General features: G+C 41.6%; 1 protein-coding gene across 3 annotated transcripts in view; it reads left to right on the top strand.

Moving 5' to 3' along the window:
- Positions 1 to 1673: 1673 nt before the first annotated feature.
- Positions 1674 to 24150, top strand: part of LOC140117191 (phospholipid-transporting ATPase IC-like) — a 53302-nt gene continuing 30825 nt past the window's right edge. Inside the window, exons 1-2 of one of the 3 annotated variants that reach the window (XM_072133690.1) lie at positions 1674 to 1798; positions 1873 to 1988. The gene's annotated coding sequence lies outside the window, so the exon portion shown is untranslated. Of the gene's footprint in view, positions 1989 to 2020; positions 2120 to 24150 lie in introns of those variants that run through there. The other 2 variants (XM_072133682.1, XM_072133697.1) reach the window with 2 other exon arrangements.

Here is a 24150-nt window from a genome sequence, read left to right on the forward strand (position 1 = left end):
TGAAAACGCAACTAAAATCACCACCCTCAGCCCCCTGATATTGATTAGCCAAAAAAGCCCCATTAAATATGAAAAGCATCTAAAAGGGATTTTCCACAGTTCTTGATGACTTACACTTAGGCCGTGGTCACACGTACCGCTAGGCGTCCGTTCATAACGCGACGCTAGCGCACAGGGGGGCGGTCCTCGGCCCGAATGCACATGCGTTTCCAGGGAAACGCATGCGATCGGCTTATCAATCGCATGCGTTTCCCTGTTAATGCATGTGCGTTCGGGCCGAGGACCGCCCCCTTGGTGCTAGCGTCGCGTTATGAACGGACGCCTAGCGGATCGTGTGACCGCGGCCTTACACTTAGGGTAGTCTAATAATATCAAATCAGTGGGGATCCGACTTCCAGATCCTCAAACAACTCTAGCACAGCTCCGTTCTTTGTGTGGTGGCCAAGATGTGTTACTGCAGCTGAGTTATCAGGCCACATTCACACAATCTTACAATCCACAATGTGGTGGTCAAGCCCGATGGCTTTTGGATGTAAACGCATACCTGATCAGAGGAGGCTCCACCCCCCCCAATTTTCTATTCATTTCCCATAAATTTGGTTTTGTCCTTAATTTAATAGACCGACTGAGGACACACAATTTTCATTATGGAGTCAACATAATCCTCTTACCCCAATGTTACAATTGTGTATTTCATCAATAATCAAACATAATTAGGCTGATGTCACACATGGCGTTTTTAGGCCGTTTTTAGTGCGTTTTCAGATCGTAAAAAAAGCATGCGTTTTTGTCAGTTTTTAATTGCGCAAATGCAGAAAACCGGATAAAAACGCAATTTACGATCTGAAAGCGCACTAACTAAAAACGGCCTAAAAACGCCATGTGTGACATCACCCTGAGGGCGCGTTCACACGTTGCGTTTTGGTTGCGTTTTCATTGCGTTTGGAACGCATATACAACAGCTGATGTGAGGTAATTTGCCTAATTACATTACCGTTTACGTTTGTAAACGTAATGTTAACGCATGCGTTAACAAAACGCATGTGTTAACGCTTTGTTAACGCATGCGTTAACATTGCGTTTACGATGCGTTTTGTTAACGCATGCGTTAACAGTGATGAAATTAGGCAAATCACCTCTCCTCAGCTGTTGTATATGCGTTTCAAACGCAATGAAAACGCAGGTCAAAACGCAACGTGTGAACGCGCCCTAAGGGTGAAGACACACATGGCGTTTTTGGGCCGTTTTTACTAAGTGCGTTTTCAGATCGTTAAAAACGCATGCGTTAAAAAACGCAAGCGTTTTTGTCCGTTTTTCATTGCGCAATTTCGGAAAAACGGACAAAAACGCCATGTGTGTCTTCACCCTAATTGTTTTAGTTCTGGTTCCGTTCTCCGTGTTTGCTCATATATGGTTGTCCGATTTTCATCCGTATTGATGGTATGGATGAGATGTATCCATCTACTCGGTACAGCACATCTATGAGACCCCCCGCAGTCTGGAGACCCCATGGACCCTGCATATAGTGCATCAGCTATATACATCGCTATGGTGTGTAGGTGGGAGCTGTTCCCTGAGAGATGGGATTTGCCTACAATTCCTATTTGTCTCCCTTTTATTTGACTGAGTAATTTAGTAACCTGAGCACATTCAAATGAGGAGGAAGAGGAGGCCGGGCTGTGGTCACCGGGGGTGGAGGAGGCCTGATCACCAGGGACCCTAGGCTTCACCTTACCTGAGGTCACATGACCTGGGCCAGACCCTCCATACATCCCTTGCCCCCTCCCTCCTCCTGGAGGTGAGCTCCATCTGTGAGAACATTTCCAGGCACTGAGCAGGCAGCAGCTAAAAGTTGTCAAACTTGTTTGTCAGGTGTGTGACACAACAAGCAGGAAGCCATTAGTGAGGATGGACTGAGCCTGAGCTCCAGGTGTGCACTGGGATTGAGGAGCCCTCCTAAAACTGCACCGCAGGGAGGCCAGCAAACGGTAAGTAGGTCCCACTGCAGACTTACCTGCTCTCTGACTACACAGGTGGTAGTGTGGGAGAGGAACTGGATGAGGATACATTGTAACAACCTGTGGATGTCACGTATAGATGGATTCATGGTATAGCTCAGGTGTGGATCCTTACATATGTCATACGTTGTATACACAGTGTGCGGATACACTGTAGTTATCTGTATACATTGTATAGATGGAGATATAGGCTGTGTGTATATATAGATGCATTTATTATACACATTAACATGTTGGTAATTTTATACTTTTTTTTTTATACTCTTATATACAGAACAGGGTAGTAAGATACATTTTAAACTTCTATGGATACATTGTATAGGTATCAATAAGGATATATTGTATACAGAGACCTGATGTGTGGTGTTATCTGGATACAATTAGATGGAGATCTAGTAGGATATAGTATACAACTCAGGAGTAGGCTGATAATATAGATTACTGGCTACACGTTATGTGGATGTATTGTTTGGATGGACTTATAGATGAGTACGTTGTATTCCCCTCCCCCACACATCTTAGCTGTGAGAATGTATAAATCATGGGAAGAATATACTTTGTATACACAGATCAGATATAATAAGTATATATATGAGAGGTAGGGGATATATTGTTCTTCGCTTGTAGGTTGGGGTTAGGCTGATGCATTGTATAGGTGAAGGTCTGGGATGATATATAAAACAGATGGGGGGGCAATTAGTAGACTGGGGGTTATCCAAGGGCAGAATGTGCTGATGCTATTGCGTCTTGAAACATTGTATAGATTGAGAATTGGGTGATTACAATGTACAGATCCGGTGTGGATTCCTAGAATGAGGCTGACTGTATAGACGACTAGAAATCGGGCAGATATGTATTTTAGAAATCAGGTTGATACATTGTAAATATAGACATTTAGGCGAGTACATTGTCTAATTCCTCTGTGTGTTCATAGATTGGGAATTTTATATATTGGCAGAGGTGGGTTTATAAAGATACATAATAGGATAGATTGTATATCTTGATGTAAGTGGATAGATTGGACAGATCATATCTCACATGTCTATGGTCAGATAATTTGTACAGATGATGCAACATACGATTTTATCCGACGCCTTTCTGGCCAATCCTTATGGGAAGTCTATATCCGGCTTTGGGATGATACGGTATATAGATCAGAAGGGAAAAGACTGGCGTCAGTACTGCTACATTGTTGAAATCGTATATATAGATTTTGGGTTTCAGATTGTACAATGTATACAAAAAGAATGTATGTGTCTGAGTATATCAGATGCCCTGTGTATAGGTCCTGAGATTAGAGGGAGAAGAGCCTGATTCATGGATATGGGGTGTGGATACATTGTATATAGGTAGATGCAGTGTACTATATACATTCTGTGTATGTAAGGGTCTCCTGGATGTGGGGCGGGGATACATTGTATATAGGTAGATGCAGTGTACTATATACATTCTGTGTATGTGAGGGTCTCCTGGATATGGGGCGTGGATACATTGTATATAGGTAGATGCAGTGTACTATATACATTCTGTGTATGTGAGGGTCTCCTGGATATGGGGCGTGGATACATTGTATAGGTAGATGCAGTGTACTATATACATTCTGTGTATGGAAGGGTCTCCTGGATATGGGGCGTGGATACATTGTATAGGTAGATGCAGTGTACTATATACATTCTGTGTATGTAAGGGTCTCCTGGATATGGGGTGCGGATACATTGTATATAGGTAGATGCAGTGTACTATATACATTCTGTGTATGGGAGGGTCTCCTGGATATGGGGCGTGGATACATTGTATAGGTAGATGCAGTGTACTATATACATTCTGTGTATGTAAGGGTCTCCTGGATATGGGGTGCGGATACATTGTATATAGGTAGATGCAGTGTACTATATACATTCTGTGTATGGAAGGGTCTCCTGGATATAGGGTGTGGATACATTGTATATAGGTAGAAGCAGTGTACTATATACATCCTGTGTATGTGAGGGTCTCCTGGATATGGGGCGGGGATACATTGTATATAGGTAGATACAGTGTACTATATACATTCTGTGTATGGAAGGGTCTCCTGGATATAGGGTGTGGATATATTGTATATAGGTAGAGGCAGTGTACTATATACATTCTGTGTATGGAAGGGTCTCCTGGATATGGGGCGTGGATACATTGTATATAGGTAGATGCAGTGTACTATATACATCCTGTGTATGTGAGGGTCTCCTGGATATGGGGCGCGGATACATTGTATATAGGTAGAGGCAGTATACTATATACATCCTGTGTATGTGAGGGTCTCCTGGATATGGGGTGCGGATACATTGTATATAGGTAGATGCAGTGTACTATATACATTCTGTGTATGTAAGGGTCTCCTGGATATGGGGTGCGGATACATTGTATATAGGTAGAGGCAGTATACTATATACATCCTGTGTATGTGAGGGTCTCCTGGATATGGGGTGCGGATACATTGTATATAGGTAGATGCAGTGTACTATATACATTCTGTGTATGTGAGGGTCTCCTGGATATGGGGTGCGGATACATTGTATATAGGTAGATGCAGTGTACTATATACATTCTGTGTATGGAAGGGTCTCCAGGATATGGGGCGTGGATACATTGTATAGGTAGATGCAGTGTACTATATACATTCTGTGTATGGAAGGGTCTCCTGGATATGGGGCGTGGATACATTGTATATAGGTAGATGCAGTGTACTATATACATTCTGTGTATGTGAGGGTCTCCTGGATATGCGGCGTGGATACATTGTATATAGGTAGATGCAGTATACTATATACATTCTGTGTATGGAAGGGTCTCCTGGATATGGGGCGGGGATACATTGTATATAGGTAGATACAGTGTACTATATACATTCTGTGTATGGAAGGGTCTCCTGGATATAGGGTGTGGATATATTGTATATAGGTAGAGGCAGTATACTATATACATTCTGTGTATGGAAGGGTCTCCTGGATATGGGGCGTGGATACATTGTATATAGGTAGATGCAGTGTACTATATACATCCTGTGTATGTGAGGGTCTCCTGGATATGGGGCGCGGATACATTGTATATAGGTAGAGGCAGTATACTATATACATCCTGTGTATGTGAGGGTCTCCTGGATATGGGGCGTGGATACATTGTATAGGTAGATGCAGTGTACTATATACATTCTGTGTATGTAAGGGTCTCCTGGATATGGGGCGTGGATACATTGTATATAGGTAGATGCAGTGTACTATATACATTCTGTGTATGTGAGGGTCTCCTGGATATGGGGCGTGGATACATTGTATATAGGTAGATGCAGTGTACTATATACATTCTGTGTATGTGAGGGTCTCCTGGATATGGGGCGTGGATACATTGTATATAGGTAGATGCAGTGTACTATATACATTCTGTGTATGTGAGGGTCTCCTGGATATGGGGCGCGGATACATTGTATATAGGTAGATGCAGTGTACTATATACATTCTGTGTATGGAAGGGTCTCCTGGATATGGGGCGTGGATACATTGTATATAGGTAGATGCAGTGTACTATATACATTCTGTGTATGGAAGGGTCTCCTGGATATGGGGTGCGGATACACATCTTTCTATGTTGTCCGTCTGTCGTGTGTCATATTTAGGTTTTTATAGACTGTTCACTAATTCAGACACTTTATCATGTTGTTTGTCAGAAGTGACGTCAGACCGGTCGTATCCAATAGTTACAAAACTACAGCTCCTATTATGTCCTGATAATGCTTGGTAGGGTCTGCTGGACGTTGTAGGTGTGCAGCACCTATAGGGATTTAACTGGAAACCCCCAAGCCCATGAATATAAACTTTTATGCATGGATCCTAGATAGGGCGGCTCAGTGGTTAACATTACAGCCTTGCAGCGCTGGGGACCTGGGTTCATATCCCAGGGTCAACATCTGCAAAGAGTTTGTATGTTCTCTCCGTGTTTGTGTGGGTTTCCTCCGGGTCCTCCGGTTTCCTCCCACACTCCAAAACATACTGGTAGGTTAATTAGATTGTGAGCCCCATTGGGGACAGGGACTGATGTCACAAGCTCTGTTCAGCGCTGCGTAATCTGTGTGCGCTATATAAATAAAAGAATTATTATTAGATCTATGGTAGTATAGAGCTCGATCCTGAATTTTGAGAACTATGGGTTAATCTTGTAGCGTAACCTTTGAATGACCAGTGTCTTTAAGGAGAAAATGACCTGCTTGGTGTAAACTGATCTCATATACATATCGGATTAGCTGTGGATTATAGAGGCAGGACCGGGTCTGTGTGGACGTAGGGCCTGGAGAGATCATTACGGGTGTAATTATTAGGGTATTAGTGAGGTCACCCCGCACGCCCTCTAAAAGGTCACTCAGATATTTTCTGGTATCTACATGTTCTTTAACAAAGATTGTATCTCTACATGTATTATGCCACAAACACTGGGGATGTGGCCGGCAGGAGTCCTCTCTGTCTGCACCAGAACCAAAGCAGAATATGGACCTCTGCACTGATGTCTTGCGCTGAACATTTGGGTGTAAAGGCCGTGTCTAAGGGTTAATTTCCGGGTCGGCTGCAGAAAAGGGATGTCTGGGAATGTTATTTTTTTGAAAAATTGGATAACAATATAATAAAAGTATATTTGCCTGTTCAATCCGCTGATGGTCCGGTGCTTTACTTCCCATTGGTGTTTGTTTACTTCTCTGTAGCAATCATGTGTCATCCTGTTTCATCCATGTGACCACCGCAGCCAATCACTGACTTCTGAACCGTGTGATTGGCTGCGATACTCACATGGATATAGATGATGTCATCACTTCAGGACAAGTAAACGGTAGTGATGGGAAGTCCGGCTCTTCTTAGTGCTCCGCTCCGCTCACTAAGAAGAGTCGGCTTTACTGGCTCCTGAACGGCTCCCTATTAAATATATAATAGGGAGCCGCAGGCCAGTTCAGGCGCCACGCACCACTCCACTTTTAACCCGATATTATCGGGGTTAAAGGGGGGCGTGGTGAGCCATTCGCAAACGACCCATCACTAGTAAATGGTGACCAGCAGGATCCCAGGAGGTGACAGTGCTTGTACAATGGTCACAAGAGCTTACAATCTATGAGAATCCTATAATTAAAGTTGCCATATAAAGGAATAAGACCATGGAGAAAGGAAGGCGCCTTCTATATATGTATTTAATATACACATAACACCAACCATTATTCAAGAATAATTTTTTTTTTATATTAAACATAAGTTACCTGTACACGCTTGTCATAAATATGTAACAGGACCTGTAGCCATAGGAAAATAAATACAATATGACCAATTATAAATTAATACAAAAAAAACAAAAGAAAAAATTCGGAAAGAACAGAAACCTACATCTTAAAATATCAATAAGAGGTGCACACTAGAGAGTTGTATGCAGGAGGCACAAGGACTCCCTGCGACTCTGTACTAGAGAGTCATAGACTGCGTGACTTTGAGGGCGCGTTCACACGTTGCGTTTTGACCTGCGTTTTCATTGCGTCTGAAACGCATATACAACAGCTGAGGAGAGGTGATTTGCCTAATTACTACACTGTTAACATTTCCGTTTACAAAACGCATCGTAAACGCATGTGTTAACAACACGTTAGCGCATGCGTTTTGTTAACGCGTGTGTTTACAAACGTAAACGGTAATGTAATTAGGCAAATCACCTCTCATCAGCTGTTCTATATGCGTTTCAAACGCAATGAAAACGCGACCAAAACGCAACGTGTGAACACGCCCTCAGACTTGCAGATATGTATGTAACTCAGCCCATAGACCCCTGGGGCTGCCGTATTACCAGTCTGTATAAGCAGCCTAAAGGCTGGAAATACAAAGGGAGTTGTTAATTTTTGACTTGTTATGAAAAATATAGGAATGATGCACAATTTGGGCACAGATTTGATCCTAATGCACAGTTTGTCTATAGCTTTAAACTATAAAGTACTTGAAGAGGCTGGTAACCAGGACCCTTATTATAATTGGACCTTGAGAAATAGCTGCATTCTACTACTATGTGGCCCCTTGATATCTAGGGCCCTAAGCAATCGCTAAACCTTCTGCTGCCTATTGGCTCCTCCTTTCTATAGATCTACTCCCCCGCTCCGATGTTTTCTGTACTATGAATACATTAAAATGTTAATTATTATTATTGATACATTGACCTCTATCATCACATACCCCAGATTGTGTCCAATGTCTTGATATAGTTACATTACCACCCCCCCTCCATATCATGTGACCATGTGCCAACAATTCGGCATATGGAGGTTATAAGAATTCCGCAAGTTACTGCTAAGTGGTAGATTATCACATGGGCGGTATGGACGACTGCCTGGGGCCCAAGGCTTCTAAGGGGCCCATGGGCACCTGAACCAATTGCTAAGTTTGAAACTTCACTGTAGAGATGATAAAGAGAAGGACCTCCAGCAATGAAATCCTCATGCTTTCAGCACATGCTTATACCAGGGTCCTTCCAGGACCTTTGAAGATCCTCCAAACAAAAGCAGAACTAAAAGTGGACAAACGGGACTCCCTCCTTTCTTAAGTAAATGCCATTAAAAAACTAGACTTATAATGGCCTACAATTTTTATAAAGCCCATGGCTGTCTTAATCTGCCCCCGAGTGTGAATACAGCCTTGTATTGGCCTGTCTATACTGGTAATATAGCCCGAAAGTAACTGTTTATGATATATAAAAACATTGTTTCCAAGTAACAAATCAGCAAACTGCTGTGGACTGGTCTGCTGTTCCCATTTGATGCCCACCTGTGATTACCTGGTGGGTTTTCTAGGCTCTTTATTATCATGACTATCCCTAAACTGGATTATTGTGATCAGAGATTTGTTAAGGGGTTGTATAAGAACCTGCTTGCTGATGGTTTCCATCAGATTCTCTTTAGCATTCCATAGCAACAGACAATGGATTCTGATACATCTTAATAATCCATTTTGCATATACAAGCGGTCCCCTACTTAAGGACACCCGACTTACAGACAACCCCTAGTTAAAGACAGACCCCACTGCCCCTGTGACCTATGGTGACCTCTCTGGATGTTACTCTAGTCCCAGGCTGCAATGATCAGCTGTAAGGTGTCTGTAATGAAGCTTTATGGATAATCCTTGGTCCCATTACAGCAAAAAATAAATTGAAAATCTAATTGTCACTGGGGCAAAAAAAAAAATTCTGTCTGGAACAACAATTATAAAATATACAGTTTCGACTTGCATACAAATTCAACTTAAGAACAAACCTACAGAACCGATCTTGTATGTAACCCAGGGACTGCCTGTAACTGTTAAGTGGCCCCCATGGCATAAGATCCATGTGCTGCTATACCCTGTGTGTATATCTCTCTCTATATCTATCTCTCTCTATATCTATCTCTCTCTATATCTATCTCTCTCTATATCTATCTCTCTCTATATCTATCTCTCTCTATATCTATCTCTCTCTATATCTATCTCTCTCTATATCTATCTCTCTCTATATCTATCTCTCTCTATATCTATCTCTCTCTATATCTATCTCTCTCTATATCTATCTCTCTCTATATCTATCTCTCTCTATATCTATCTCTCTCTATATCTATCTCTCTCTATATCTATCTCTCTCTATATCTATCTCTCTCTATATCTATCTCTCTCTATATCTATCTCTCTCTATATCTATCTCTCTCTATATCTATCTCTCTCTATATCTATCTCTCTCTATATCTATCTCTCTCTATATCTATCTCTCTCTATATCTATCTCTCTCTATATCTATCTCTCTCTATATCTATCTCTCTCTATATCTATCTCTCTCTATATCTATCTCTCTCTCTCTATATCTCTCTCTCTCTCTCTATATCTCTCTCTCTCTCTCTATATCTCTCTCTCTCTCTCTATATCTCTCTCTCTCTCTCTATATCTCTCTCTCTCTCTCTATATCTCTCTCTCTCTCTCTATATCTCTCTCTCTCTCTCTATATCTCTCTCTCTCTCTCTATATCTCTCTCTCTCTCTCTATATCTCTCTCTCTCTCTATATCTCTCTCTCTCTCTATCTCTCTCTCTATCTCTCTCTATCTCTCTCTCTATCTCTCTCTCTATCTCTCTCTCTATCTATCTATCTATCTCTCTCTCTATCTATCTATCTATCTATCTATATCTAGGTCTCTGGTTGCTTCCCCTTCCTCATAGCTGTACAGAGGTTTTGTCTTCAGGACGTGACCCAACATGTGCCACTATGCAGGTTACAAATTCTTGGGGGATGCAGAGATCTCTCATCGGCGGAGCCGCCAACGCAAACAGAAAGTCTAAAAGGAACCACAACTTACAGGACAAGTCTGCACGTAATTCAGTGTGACTCACTAGGTTAATGGATGAGGGGGTGCAGAGAGGGCTAAGGAACGGCCATAAAACCTGGAATGGTGCAGAAACGAGATAAATCCCTTATTGTATCTGAGCAGTGCTGTACCTTAAAGGGATTGTCCAGGGGTAACAAAAGTGTTACTATTTCAATCTATTTAATTCCCTCAACTCCTGTTCATGGTTTGTGTCTTGTTTTTTATTTGGACAAATAAGACTAAACTGCAATACCACATACAACCTGAAGACAAGTGTGGCGCTATTTATAGAAGAAAGTTTTTTTTTTAATTTTTTTTTTTTTATTATGGTTGTTAATCCAATACTTATTAGACTTATTACCTGTATAATGAAAAGAGGGTCAGTGTCTGGGATTGGGATACTAAATGATCACAAAGATTGGGGTCCAGGAATGTCCCATTGAAAAGAATGATAATCTGCATGATGGAAAGTCCCATAGCAATAATTGGAGCGGTGGCAGAGCTTGCACATCTGTGTTTAAATGGACAAGTCCCAGACCTCTATTTTTGTGTTTCCTGGAGGTCCCAGTGGTCGGACCCCCAGTGATCAGCAACTTATTTTGTTTCCTCTTAAAGGGAATCTTGTATGTTGAATTCCTTTTTTCGCATTGTATCGTGGTGGCGGTACAATATAGCATTGTAGTATGGAAGTTTTATCTGGAAGGTTCTGGATAATGGTTACGGCTCTTACATACATCTGGGACTTTCCAGAGTCAGACTGACGCCGACCTATACATTCTACATTATTCTGCAACATCCTCCCCGTAGTCGTAGAACTTTCTTGTTCGAATCGGCTTCTTCCTGCAGCGCAAACACATAAAACCAAGTTAATGTCGGATAGAAATATGCGAGGCCAAAACCTCAACAAAACAAGGTCAAAACATCAGCAAAAATTGAAAAATCTTTAATAAATGCAATTATGTAACAATAGTCACTAAGGGATAGTAAATGAGGGACACTCTAGAGAAGACACTTTACACCCTTGCTGCAACATCGTGTACCATAACAATATATACCGTAACACAATATTGCAATATTTGGCAGCAGTGATCAGGCCCCCTAGGGCTCTAGTTTCCTAGGGGGCCTAAAATTACCATAAGAAAAAAAAGTTAATACCCTTTTTTTTAGAACAGAAATGTATGTAAGAATGTTTGTTAGGTATTGCCACATCCTGCTCTACCGGCCACTTCAACCATTGGTGAGAACAGCACCCCCACTCTCCAGATTGCAGGAGGTCCTGTCACACCACTCCTTAAACTTCAAATGTAAAGACAAGGGCAGGTGTGACTATGGCCTTAAATTTAAGGCAAGTGGATTAATCCTATCGTGAGTGATGTGTGTGACAGGTTGTGTTTTTAGATGTGGTTTTAGGACGGTTGCATGTGAACAATTCTTCTGTTTTTTAAAGTGTTTAGCAAAAATACTAGAATACAAAAAACTTGGCTCTCGCAGCCGTACATAACCACCTCCATGACTTCATCCCACCCCCTTAAAGGAATTGTCCAGCATTGCAAATTTTTTTTTTGGGTTTAATGGGCTCCAGGTTCTCTAAAAATCACTCTTTACCTCTGGTCCAGTGCGGCACCTCCCATCACCACCAGTGTCTGTCTGTGTGCAGAGGTTCCGCGGTGACCTTGCGTTGACATTGTGTCACCCTGTATAGACGGTAGCGGGAGCGCCCTACCGCCTGATGTTCTGCAGCAGACACTGGGAATGATGGGTGGTCCCACACTGGAGCAGTGGTAAGGATTACTGTAAGAGTAAGTAGTTTTTTGTTATTTTTAGGATGGGTACCCAAACTCAAATGGCACCCACTCATTTCCAGGCGCGGCCGCACGCTTTGATAATTAAAGTGAAAAACGAGCAAAATAGCTTGTTAATAGGTTAAAGGAGTTGGGAGATACCGGTAAGTCCTCTACAACCCCTGCATTAGTAGGTGTGATGGAGAGTTGGGTAACACCCATGCCCCGGGCATTCAGCCTTTGGTGGTTTTCTACTACAGTAACAATTCAGCAATTTTTTTAAGTATCTCCACTGTCCCCACAAATTTCTAAGACCTCGATGTGCAGACCAGTAGCGGGGGCGTCACTATACCTGCAGTCCGTGCCGGGTGCTGCACCAAGAGAAGGGCAAAGGCGAAGCTAATGAGAGTAATGGCCATAAGCCTGTCGGTAAACTCTCTGCCAGTCTTCTCAGTAAATGGAGCTTAAAGGGGCTGTCACAAGATTTTAATGTTTCCTCGGTGCACAGGGGATCTATCCTGCTTCATTAGGGCCATGTGCACATGTTGCCCTTGAATTACATTTTGAAATCTCATTCAAGCGCCTCGGGGAGGAGTACCGGTAACTCCTGAAGGCTGATATGTTTAAAGTAAACATTTAAGCTCAGGGACTGGCAATACATGTTTTACCTTGTTAACAACATGCAACTTCCTGATATGTGCGTTCAGGTCTAAACACATCTGCGGTCAGGAGTTCCTCCTCCTCTATGCACTTGAATTGTGTATTCAAATGCAATGTGTGAACGTGACCTGATGGAAACTTTGTTAATTAATTTCTCATTGTAAGATCTCTGCTTGCTGTCAGTGGAAGAAAACATCTATTGGATCCCTGTAGAGTGTGACACTTTGTGTAAACCAAAAGTCACCACATTGGTCTGTGATTGGCTCATATCATAAAAGGCACCAGAGGATCCAATAGGGGAGATAATTGTAGCAAACAATGAAAAACTCAGTAATGTCAAAACTTTTAGGGACTGAGCACCAAACCCACTTATCGCAAAGTGCCAACATGGCCATATAAGCAGTAACTTATTGCCCCCCTCTTCCTTTGCTCTGACTCAGCTTTCAATCGTATTGGCATCCTGAGGACTCCAATACAGTAGGAAGTAGGCGGAGAAATTTGGATGGTCATTGCTACTTCCCTTCAGTTTCCTCAACAGGAATAATCACAGGGCCCGGGGTAAAAAGGCCCAATGATGATCTAGCTCTGTCCACACTTTCTTGCTCCTTCTGTAGTCTCAGACAGCCAAGTATATGTCACTTTAAAATGGCGCTCAGTGCGGCACGTCCGGAGCTTCCTCAGAGTTTGTTCACACGTTTGCTTTTTCAGATGCAGTTTCTGGAACCAAAAACAGATGTGGATCATAATGGCTGAGGACATATCATAAAGAAGTGCCACTACTCCTCTATTTTCACTCCACTCCTGGTTTGGACATCAAAAACTGCATCTAAAAAAACGAACATGTGAACGCACCCTCAGAGTGCAGGAGGATGACTTGTTCCTGGCTGGGATGACAGCCTGGGTACCTACAGGGAGGACTCTGAGTGCCACCTCTGGTCCCCGTGGCATAGGTTCGCACCACAGCTCTAGTGCATGAGCGCTGCAGCTGCCCCGTTGGTGCGGGCCATTTGGTCCCCAGCCGGCTGCAGCACCGCACATATGTGAGTATTACGTGTGCCAGCAAGACGACGTTCATCAGTGACGTGCATGTATATGTTGGAGCCCTCTCTCGCCCCACGTGCACATTATGCTTGCGCATGAGAGGTGAACTGCTCCTTCACCTACAAGTTGGTGTTTTCGATTATCGTCTGGAACAAGGGGCATGTGGAGGGGTGGATTCTACAAGCCAAAGCGTCTGTGAGGCGACTGCTCTAAGTCTAGGAATGATGGAGGAGATGGTAATGGTCATGGTTTAATTTTTGGTTTTGTGGCGACCGGTTCCTTTTTTAATATATCAGTATTACAAACCTATTGATTAGATTGTGAGCCCCATTGGGGACAGGAATAGTGCAGTGCTGCGTAATCTTTGTGCGGTATATAAAGGAATTATTATTTATTATTATTATGTCCTGATACTTTGCTACATTTTAACTTCTACTCTGATACAATGTATCAATCAAGAAAGGTTAAATGTTTCTATAAAAATTTCCTGACCACAAGTAAACAAGTAGCCCCCACTCCCCCATTAAACTACCCCCAGCGTTCCCAGTACTAGATGTGACCTCGGTATATACCTGGCACCAGGCTGTAGCGGAAATTATCTTGCTACACTTTATATGCCGCAGGAAGTCTTGGCTGTGAGATGTTTCCATATTTGTTCAGAGATCAACCCTTAAAGGGGTTTTCCCATTCCAGCAAATGTTATTGTTTGTATAATGAAAAGTTGTACAATTTTCCACGGTTTTCTGGATCTCTGCTTGCTGTCCTTCTATAGAAAGCTTCTAGGTTTACTTCCAGTGGATAGAGATCTGTCCATGGTCACACAGGTGCGCGGCTCGTTATATCACACGGCTCTGATTACTGTCTGATACTAACGAGCTGTGCACCTGTGTGACCATGGACAGATCCAGTAGAAATGAACAACAAGGCTTTCTATTGGACAGCAAGCAGAGATCTAAAAAACAATGAAGAATTGATACAGATAATTGATTGGAAAATTGTCTAACTTTTCCTTAAACACGCAATAACATTAATTTGACGAAATGGGAAGACCCCTTTAAGTTGGTGAAAGTAGATATATTTTTTAAAATACTTGCTGTCATATCCGTGTGTCATGGCGGCTGAGTTTCGCTCTCGCTGTATATGAGATGGTAAAATATTTAGCGTATCTCTCGCTGCCCGCGTGAATGTTTCATAAGATCCATGTAACGACGTGTTACCCTCTGGGCTTCACCTGCGCTTGTCAATAATTCATCCAAAGGAGTTAATAAATGATTTACACTCCGGTTCAGCGCGATGTCAGGGGTGGCGCTCCAACAAGCTTTTGTGTACAAAATTAAAAAAAAATACAAACATTTTAATTAATGGGGTTGTAAAAACATGGACGCTTTCTCCAAACCGCGCCACGTCTGTCTGTAGGTTGGTTATGGTATTACAGTGAATAGGTTGCAGTACCACATGCTACCTGTGGGGGGCATGGCGCTGTATTGAGAAAAAAAAAAGTAGCCATGTTTATGTTATGCTGGACAATCCTTTGTTGTACTCAGTATGAGGATAACGGTATAGGATCCGTCTGCTGGGACCGCTAGTGATAAAATGAATGGGAGTCCTGTTCTTACTTATTGATGAAGCAGCAGGTCAAGCATGTGGATAGGGGAGAGCAATCAAACTTAAAGTACATCTACCACCAGGATGAATGATTGTAAGCAAATGAGCCTGTGGGGCTCCAGGCTTCATTTACACCTATGGAGCCTGGAGCCCCTCAGGCTGATTTGCATACACTCCTTCATCCTGGTGGTAGATGCCCTTTAAAGTAAATCTACCATAAAAATCCATCCTGATAAACCAGGGACATTACTCATAGATCCAGGCACCGGGACTGTGGTATCTCCTTATATGTGTTATCCATGGCCTCTTTCCTTCTAAAATCAACTTCTAAAATTATAATATAATAATAATTCTTTATTTATATAGAGCCTACAGATGACCCAGCGCTGCACAAAGCATGTCAAATTGTTCTAATGAGTCAGAAGGGCTTTGGGGGGTGTTACCAGAGCCCCTCCGTGTGGCAGCTTCACAGGCTACAGTGTACAAGGAGCACTTCCCCCTCTCTCTGTGTGCTGAAACTTCCTCTGTTCTGTTGTGACAATGTCAGGGAGGGTGGGGGGAGTTCTGAGGGAGTAGAGAGGAGAGTGAGACTGTGTAACAACCTGTGAATCTGCATCACTAGTAATGCCCACAGAGACGTTCTTGCTCATTTGCATAATTATTAAAGTTGATTTTAGAAGGTAGGAGGCCATGGATAACAAATATCAGAAGATACCACAGTCCTGGTGCCCGGATCTATGAGTAATGTCCCTGGTTTATTATGCTTTATTTTGATTGTAAATGTCCTATAATACTACCCCTTGGTTGTGAGGGTAACCTTGATGCAGTAATCCTTGCCTGTTGTCCAGGACTGGATGATCAGACAGTGATGGAGAAGGGATGGAAGCGATTATGAGGGGAGTTATTGCAATAATCATGCAATTTTCGCAAATTTTTCAAAAATGTTTAAAAAGTTTCTAAAATTTGTTAAAATAAAAGAAACTCCATGCAAGAAAATTTGATATATCCAAAAAGAAGCAAATTTGTTAGAGCTGTAAACTATATATATTGTCCAGTAAAATGGGACAAACTACATTATGTGTGCACTTCCTAAATTTGCCAAAAATTTGGTTGTCCTAAAAAAATAAACTCCACCTCTGCTGCGACCCAAAACGCGCCAATTCTTGTTTTTCTAGTTTCATACATTAGTCAGACGTATTTGGATCACACCCCCGCCCCAATTGTTTATTATTTTTGACAACCCTGATACTGAGAGCTTATTTTAACACCCCTTTGAGCCCTTGGGAGTGATGAAATCTTACAATTTGGACCCCAAACCACAAAATATTGTGCACCCCTGCTCTAAGCAATGACCATTTGTTTTGTCTCAAAGGGCAATAAAATGTATTTTATTACTATATTTTCGTTTTATTGGCTTGTTGTGATGTCCTACTACTGGATCTGAGTCACTTTGTGTTTGTGTTGTCAGATTTGTATCATTTGATGTAAGGAGCCGTTCCTGAAACTCAGCATCATAGGACACGGCACATTCTCCACGGAAAGTCATCCACTGATAATGTGTTTTTAACACCTAGCGAATAGTTTACTTGTCACACAGCAAAGATTTAAAACATTCACACTAAGAATGATACTTTAAAATCTTAGTCACTGTATGCATAAATAAAATTACTTATCCTGTACTGATCCTGAGATACATCCTGTATTATACTCCAGAGCTGCACTCACTATTCTGCTGCTGGTGCAGTCACTGTGTACATACATGACATTACTTATCCTGTACTGATCCTGAGTTACATCCTGTATTATACTCCAGAGCTGCACTCACTATTCTGCTGCTGGTGCAGTCACTGTGTACATACATGACATTACTTATCCTGTACTGATCCTGAGTTACATCCTGTATTATACCGCAGAGCTGCACTCACTATTCTGCTGCTGGTGCAGTCACTGTGTACATACATGACATTACTTATCCTGTACTGATCCTGAGTAACATCCTGTATTATACCCCAGAGCTGCACTCACTATTCTGCTGCTGGTGCAGTCACTGTGTACATACATGACATTACTTATCCTGTACTGATCCTGAGTTACATCCTGTATTATACTCCAGAGCTGCACTCACTATTCTGCTGCTGGTGCAGTCACTGTGTACATACATGACATTACTTATCCTGTACTGATCCTGAGTTACATCCTGTATTATACTCCAGAGCTGCACTCACTATTCTGCTGCTGGTGCAGTCACTGTGTACATACATGACATTACTTATCCTGTACTGATCCTGAGTTACATCCTGTATTATACCGCAGAGCTGCACTCACTATTCTGCTGCTGGTGCAGTCACTGTGTACATACATGACATTACTTATCCTGTACTGATCCTGAGTAACATCCTGTATTATACCCCAGAGCTGCACTCACTATTCTGCTGCTGGTGCAGTCACTGTGTACATACATGACATTACTTATCCTGTACTGATCCTGAGTTACATCCTGTATTATACCCCAGAGCTGCACTCACTATTCTGCTGCTGGTGCAGTCACTGTGTACATACATGACATTACTTATCCTGTACTGATCCTGAGTTACATCCTGTATTATACTCCAGAGCTGCACTCACTATTCTGCTGCTGGTGCAGTCACTGTGTACATACATGACATTACTTATCCTGTACTGATCCTGAGTTACATCCTGTATTATACCGCAGAGCTGCACTCACTATTCTGCTGCTGGTGCAGTCACTGTGTACATACATGACATTACTTATCCTGTACTGATCCTGAGTTACATCTTGTATTATACTCCAGAGCTGCACTCACTATTCTGCTGCTGGTGCAGTCACTGTGTACATACATGACATTACTTATCCTGTACTGATCCTGAGTAACATCCTGTATTATACCCCAGAGCTGCACTCACTATTCTGCTGCTGGTGCAGTCACTGTGTACATACATGACATTGCTAACCTGTACTGATCCTGAGTTACATCCTGTATTATACTCCAGAGCTGCACTCACTATTCTGCTGCTGGTGCAGTCACTGTGTACATACATGACATTACTTATCCTGTACTGATCCTGAGTAACATCCTGTATTATACCCCAGAGCTGCACTCACTATTCTGCTGCTGGTGCAGTCACTGTGTACATACATGACATTACTTATCCTGTACTGATCCTGAGTTACATCCTGTATTATACCCCAGAGCTGCACTCACTATTCTGCTGCTGGTGCAGTCACTGTGTACATACATGACATTACTTATCCTGTACTGATCCTGAGTTACATCCTGTATTATACTCCAGAGCTGCACTCACTATTCTGCTGCTGGTGCAGTCACTGTGTACATACATGACATTACTTATCCTGTACTGATCCTGAGTTACATCCTGTATTATACCGCAGAGCTGCACTCACTATTCTGCTGCTGGTGCAGTCACTGTGTACATACATGACATTACTTATCCTGTACTGATCCTGAGTTACATCCTGTATTATACCCCAGAGCTGCACTCACTATTCTGCTGCTGGTGCAGTCACTGTGTACATACATGACATTACTTATCCTGTACTGATCCTGAGTTACATCTTGTATTATACTCCAGAGCTGCACTCACTATTCTGCTGCTGGTGCAGTCACTGTGTACATACATGACATTACTTATCCTGTACTGATCCTGAGTAACATCCTGTATTATACCCCAGAGCTGCACTCACTATTCTGCTGCTGGTGCAGTCACTGTGTACATACATGACATTGCTAACCTGTACTGATCCTGAGTTACATCCTGTATTATACTCCAGAGCTGCACTCACTATTCTGCTGCTGGTGCAGTCACTGTGTACATACATGGCATTACTTATCCTGTACTCATCCTGAGTTACATCCTGTATTATACTCCAGAGCTGCACTCACTATTCTGCTGCTGGGTCAGTCACTGTGTACATACATGAGATTACCTAGTAATATGCTACATAGCCTTGGTAGGAGGTACATATTCATGTTGCATTTTATTTTTTGCATTTATTATATGTTCTTGTTTTTGGGATGTAATATGCAGTAGACTTTCCATGTTTAGGTGTGATACTTTCTATTGAGATTGCAGATAACCCTGGATAATCCATCTTGCGTTGTGCTGCAGGTGTCATGGGATTTGTTCTAGAACCGGTTAGGTCAGTGATGACGCCATCAACAGATCCACATACAAGGCGTCAATCCCCTGATCTAGTAACCTAAAAATAAGATCAATTATATGAACTAAATAATAAACCAAAAGTGAGCCCCGCCCTCCTGTCTGATACTAAAGGGGTTGTCTCATGAGAAGAACCTCCGTGCCTGAGCAGTTTAAAGACTTTTGGACATCGTATGAAAATGAATGTCTATCGGTATGATGGCCGGACACTTAAAGGGGTTGTCTAGAGAAAAATAAAAAATAAAAAGAGAAACTTTTTAAAACTTCCTTCCAAATAGTCTCACTTATTGGGGCACATTTACTTACCCGGAGTTCACAAAAGTGCATTGTCCGTGTATAATGCCCTGTGCCGCTATTCACTAAGATCATGCGCCCGATATCCTGCATGTGTCCCCGCTTCTCCGCTCAGGTCCACCGGAGTTCACCTTCTTCTTCCTGGTGCATGTAAGTGCTTTGTCTTGCAACACAATTTTAAAGTTTAATCACGCACTCAGTCGGATTGTCCCGCGCCCCCCCCCCCCCCCCCCATTTTTGTTGCATGAAAGCCGGCGCAACTGCGCCAAAATCCGATCGCGTGCGACACAATCCCCAGTTAAATACCTGTCACAGCGGTGCAAATCCTAAAAACGTTGGGAAAACCGACGGAAGTGCGTCTGTGGACCCTTAGTACATAAGCCCCATTGTGTGTGTTGTGAATAATGCTTAAAGGGGTGTTACCACTTTGGCAAGTAAATGTCATTGTTTCTATAATAAAAAGTTATACAATTTCCCAATATACTTTCTGTATCAATTCCTCATGGTTTTCTAGATCTCTGCTTGCTGTCACTCTATAGAAAGCCTCTATGTTTACTTCCAGTGGACAGAAATCTGACCATGGTCACTCTATGACAGTGATGGCAAACCTTTTGGAACCTGAGTGCCCAAACTTCAACCAAAAGCCACTTATTTATTGCAAAGTGCGAGCACAGCAATTTAAGCAGTAATTTATTTCTCCTTGTTCTTTTGACAACTTTCAATCCTTCAGCCTCCTAAGGACACCAACGCAGTTGAAAGGAGGAGAGCAAATTCGTCTATCATTGTAGGAAGATTCTCCAGGAAGATTCTTTGAGTTCTGTCTGGTGAACTTCATGCTGGGGTGATGGTCTGGGTGCCCACACAGAGGGCTCCGAGTGCCGCCTCCGGCACTAGTGCCATAGGTTCACCACCACTGCTCTATGATACTAACGAGCCGTGCACCTGTGTGACCACGGTCAGGTTTCTGTCCACTGGAACACAGCAAGCAGAGATCTAGAAAACCATGAGGAATTGATACAGAAAGTTGGAAAAATGTATAATTTTTCATCATGCAAACAATAAAATTAATTTGCCGAAATGAGAACACCCCTTTAACTTTCTGACATCCGCCGTCGGAGTAGAGTAGACACACTACACCCCCCATGCGTATAACTTTACCCTTAAGTCTATGTGCACCTTTTAAACTTTCAATTGGTGGGATTCCCCCAAGACAAATATAAAGGAACTGGTTGGATAGCAGATACAATTTTTTTAAAAAGTTACTAAAACAGATGGGTAACGTCCATTTGCCAGTTTAACAACCTATTTCTAAGAGGAATAACGGAGGAGCGACACAATATAGACCGTCCAGAATTGTTGCTTCTAGGGTGATAAAACTGTCCGGGGAGGTGACTTGTCCCTTTAATGGTAACCAGAGCCTGAGTGACGGATTCATTGTGTCCGGGACCCATGTGATGTCTTGCCAGTATTGTATTCTGAAAACTTTTGTGTATTTTCTGTTCCATTTTCCCCCTGGTACGTGGCGTACTGAGATTTCAGGTTGCAACTTGATCCACGGAGAATTGTGATGGCGCTGGATTGTCGCTTAGAATACGATGTAATCTCCATTGTGAGGAGCGCGGCTTAAATTACATTTCTTTAAGGCTGGAAATGTCATTGGTGCTTTGACGGCCCCTGAATAGAATTTATTTATTTTTTTGTTTTTTCACTTGAATTTTTTTTGTGCTATAGATAATGGCTGTGAGCGCGGCGGGATGACGGCCTTTGTGTCGCCTGTAAAGTCTTATTATTTTTTCATTTTGCGCAGACAACCTTTTTTAGAAAGTAACCTGGACAATAGATTATAAGATGCGGAAGGTTAATATTTAATCCGTTAAATTATTTACATAAGACTCCGCTCTATTCATCTTCTTAATAGTTTTTTGGAACAATGGCTGGAGAACATGTGTACACTCCATTGTTCTGCTTGGCCTCAGGTTTTTGTTTTTTTTGTTTGAATATTTAAAATAGTTTAAAAAACTAAAAAACTGTTTTGAATATATATATATATATATATATATATATATATATATATATATAAAAAATTATATATTACACTGCTACAGAACGATGGATCGGTTGGTCATTACACTCCCGAAGAAAACTCCCACTGCTCTTGTAGCTGATGGAAGTTGAGGAACCAATTCTAAAAGAGATTTGCTGTTGCTGAAGCCAAACAAAGTCCAACAAAATCAAAATAGTTTTACGTAAATGATAAATGGTCAAGTAAAAAATAAATTCTATACACTTTAAAAAAAAAAAATTTCATATGATTTGGTGAAACCAGTCATAAACAGAATGGATACAAATAATTAAGATAAAAAAAAAAAAAAACCCAAAAAAAAATTTCCAATTTTTTTTATTCTTTAAATGAGGTTGGAAAAAAAGAAATGTCTCATTAGACGGGTTTACATTTATTTTTAATATTTTTTATAGTTTTTAATGGTTACATATGTATAAAAAAATACATAAAATATACATTGTTTCCATGTCTTTGTGGATCTATTTTATTTTTATTTTTTCGTACCGTATTTTTCAGACTATAAGGCGCACTAAAAATCCTTTGCTTTTCTCAGAAATCAAAGATGCGCCTTATAGTCCAGTGCGCCTTATATATGAACCGTACTTACAGACAACAGCTGCCTTGTACTGTGCACATGTCTGCCATCTGCTGGTAATTCATCCTTACAATCAGGTGTGCCTTATAATCCGGTGCGCCTTATATGAACCTAGACGTTTTAGCAGGCATTCATTGATGGTGCGCCTTATACTCCGGTGCGCCGGAGTATAGTCCGAAAAATACTAAGTTTAGGACCTTATTAAGTTTAAAATTCATTTTATAGGGTTACTTTTTTTTTGTTTTTTAAAATAATAATCTTTATATAGCGCCATCATATTCTGTAGCCTTACTACTCATAATACTCATTACTACTCATAATACTCTAAAATTTGTTAAAATAAAAGAAACTCCATGCAAGAAAATTTGATATATCCAAAAAGAAGCAAATTTGTTAGAGCTGTAAACTATATATATTGTCCAGTAAAATGGGACAAACTACATTATGTGTGCACTTCCTAAATTTGCCAAAAATTTGGTTGTCCTAAAAAAATAAACTCCACCTCTGCTGCGACCCAAAACGCGCCAATTCTTGTTTTTCTAGTTTCATACATTAGTCAGACGTATTTGGATCACACCCCCGCCCCAATTGTTTATTATTTTTGACAACCCTGATACTGAGAGCTTATTTTAACACCCCTTTGAGCCCTTGGGAGTGATGAAATCTTACAATTTGGACCCCAAACCACAAAATATTGTGCACCCCTGCTCTAAGCAATGACCATTTGTTTTGTCTCAAAGGGCAATAAAATGTATTTTATTACTATATTTTCGTTTTATTGGCTTGTTGTGATGTCCTACTACTGGATCTGAGTCACTTTGTGTTTGTGTTGTCAGATTTGTATCATTTGATGTAAGGAGCCGTTCCTGAAACTCAGCATCATAGGACACGGCACATTCTCCACGGAAAGTCATCCACTGATAATGTGTTTTTAACACCTAGCGAATAGTTTACTTGTCACACAGCAAAGATTTAAAACATTCACACTAAGAATGATACTTTAAAATCTTAGTCACTGTATGCATAAATAAAATTACTTATCCTGTACTGATCCTGAGATACATCCTGTATTATACTCCAGAGCTGCACTCACTATTCTGCTGCTGGTGCAGTCACTGTGTACATACATGACATTACTTATCCTGTACTGATCCTGAGTTACATCCTGTATTATACTCCAGAGCTGCACTCACTATTCTGCTGCTGGTGCAGTCACTGTGTACATACATGACATTACTTATCCTGTACTGATCCTGAGTTACATCCTGTATTATACCGCAGAGCTGCACTCACTATTCTGCTGCTGGTGCAGTCACTGTGTACATACATGACATTACTTATCCTGTACTGATCCTGAGTAACATCCTGTATTATACCCCAGAGCTGCACTCACTATTCTGCTGCTGGTGCAGTCACTGTGTACATACATGACATTACTTATCCTGTACTGATCCTGAGTTACATCCTGTATTATACTCCAGAGCTGCACTCACTATTCTGCTGCTGGTGCAGTCACTGTGT

This window comes from Engystomops pustulosus, chromosome 1 (genome assembly GCF_040894005.1).
Source record: "Engystomops pustulosus chromosome 1, aEngPut4.maternal, whole genome shotgun sequence".
In the NCBI taxonomy this organism is placed as follows: Eukaryota; Metazoa; Chordata; class Amphibia; order Anura; family Leptodactylidae; genus Engystomops; species Engystomops pustulosus.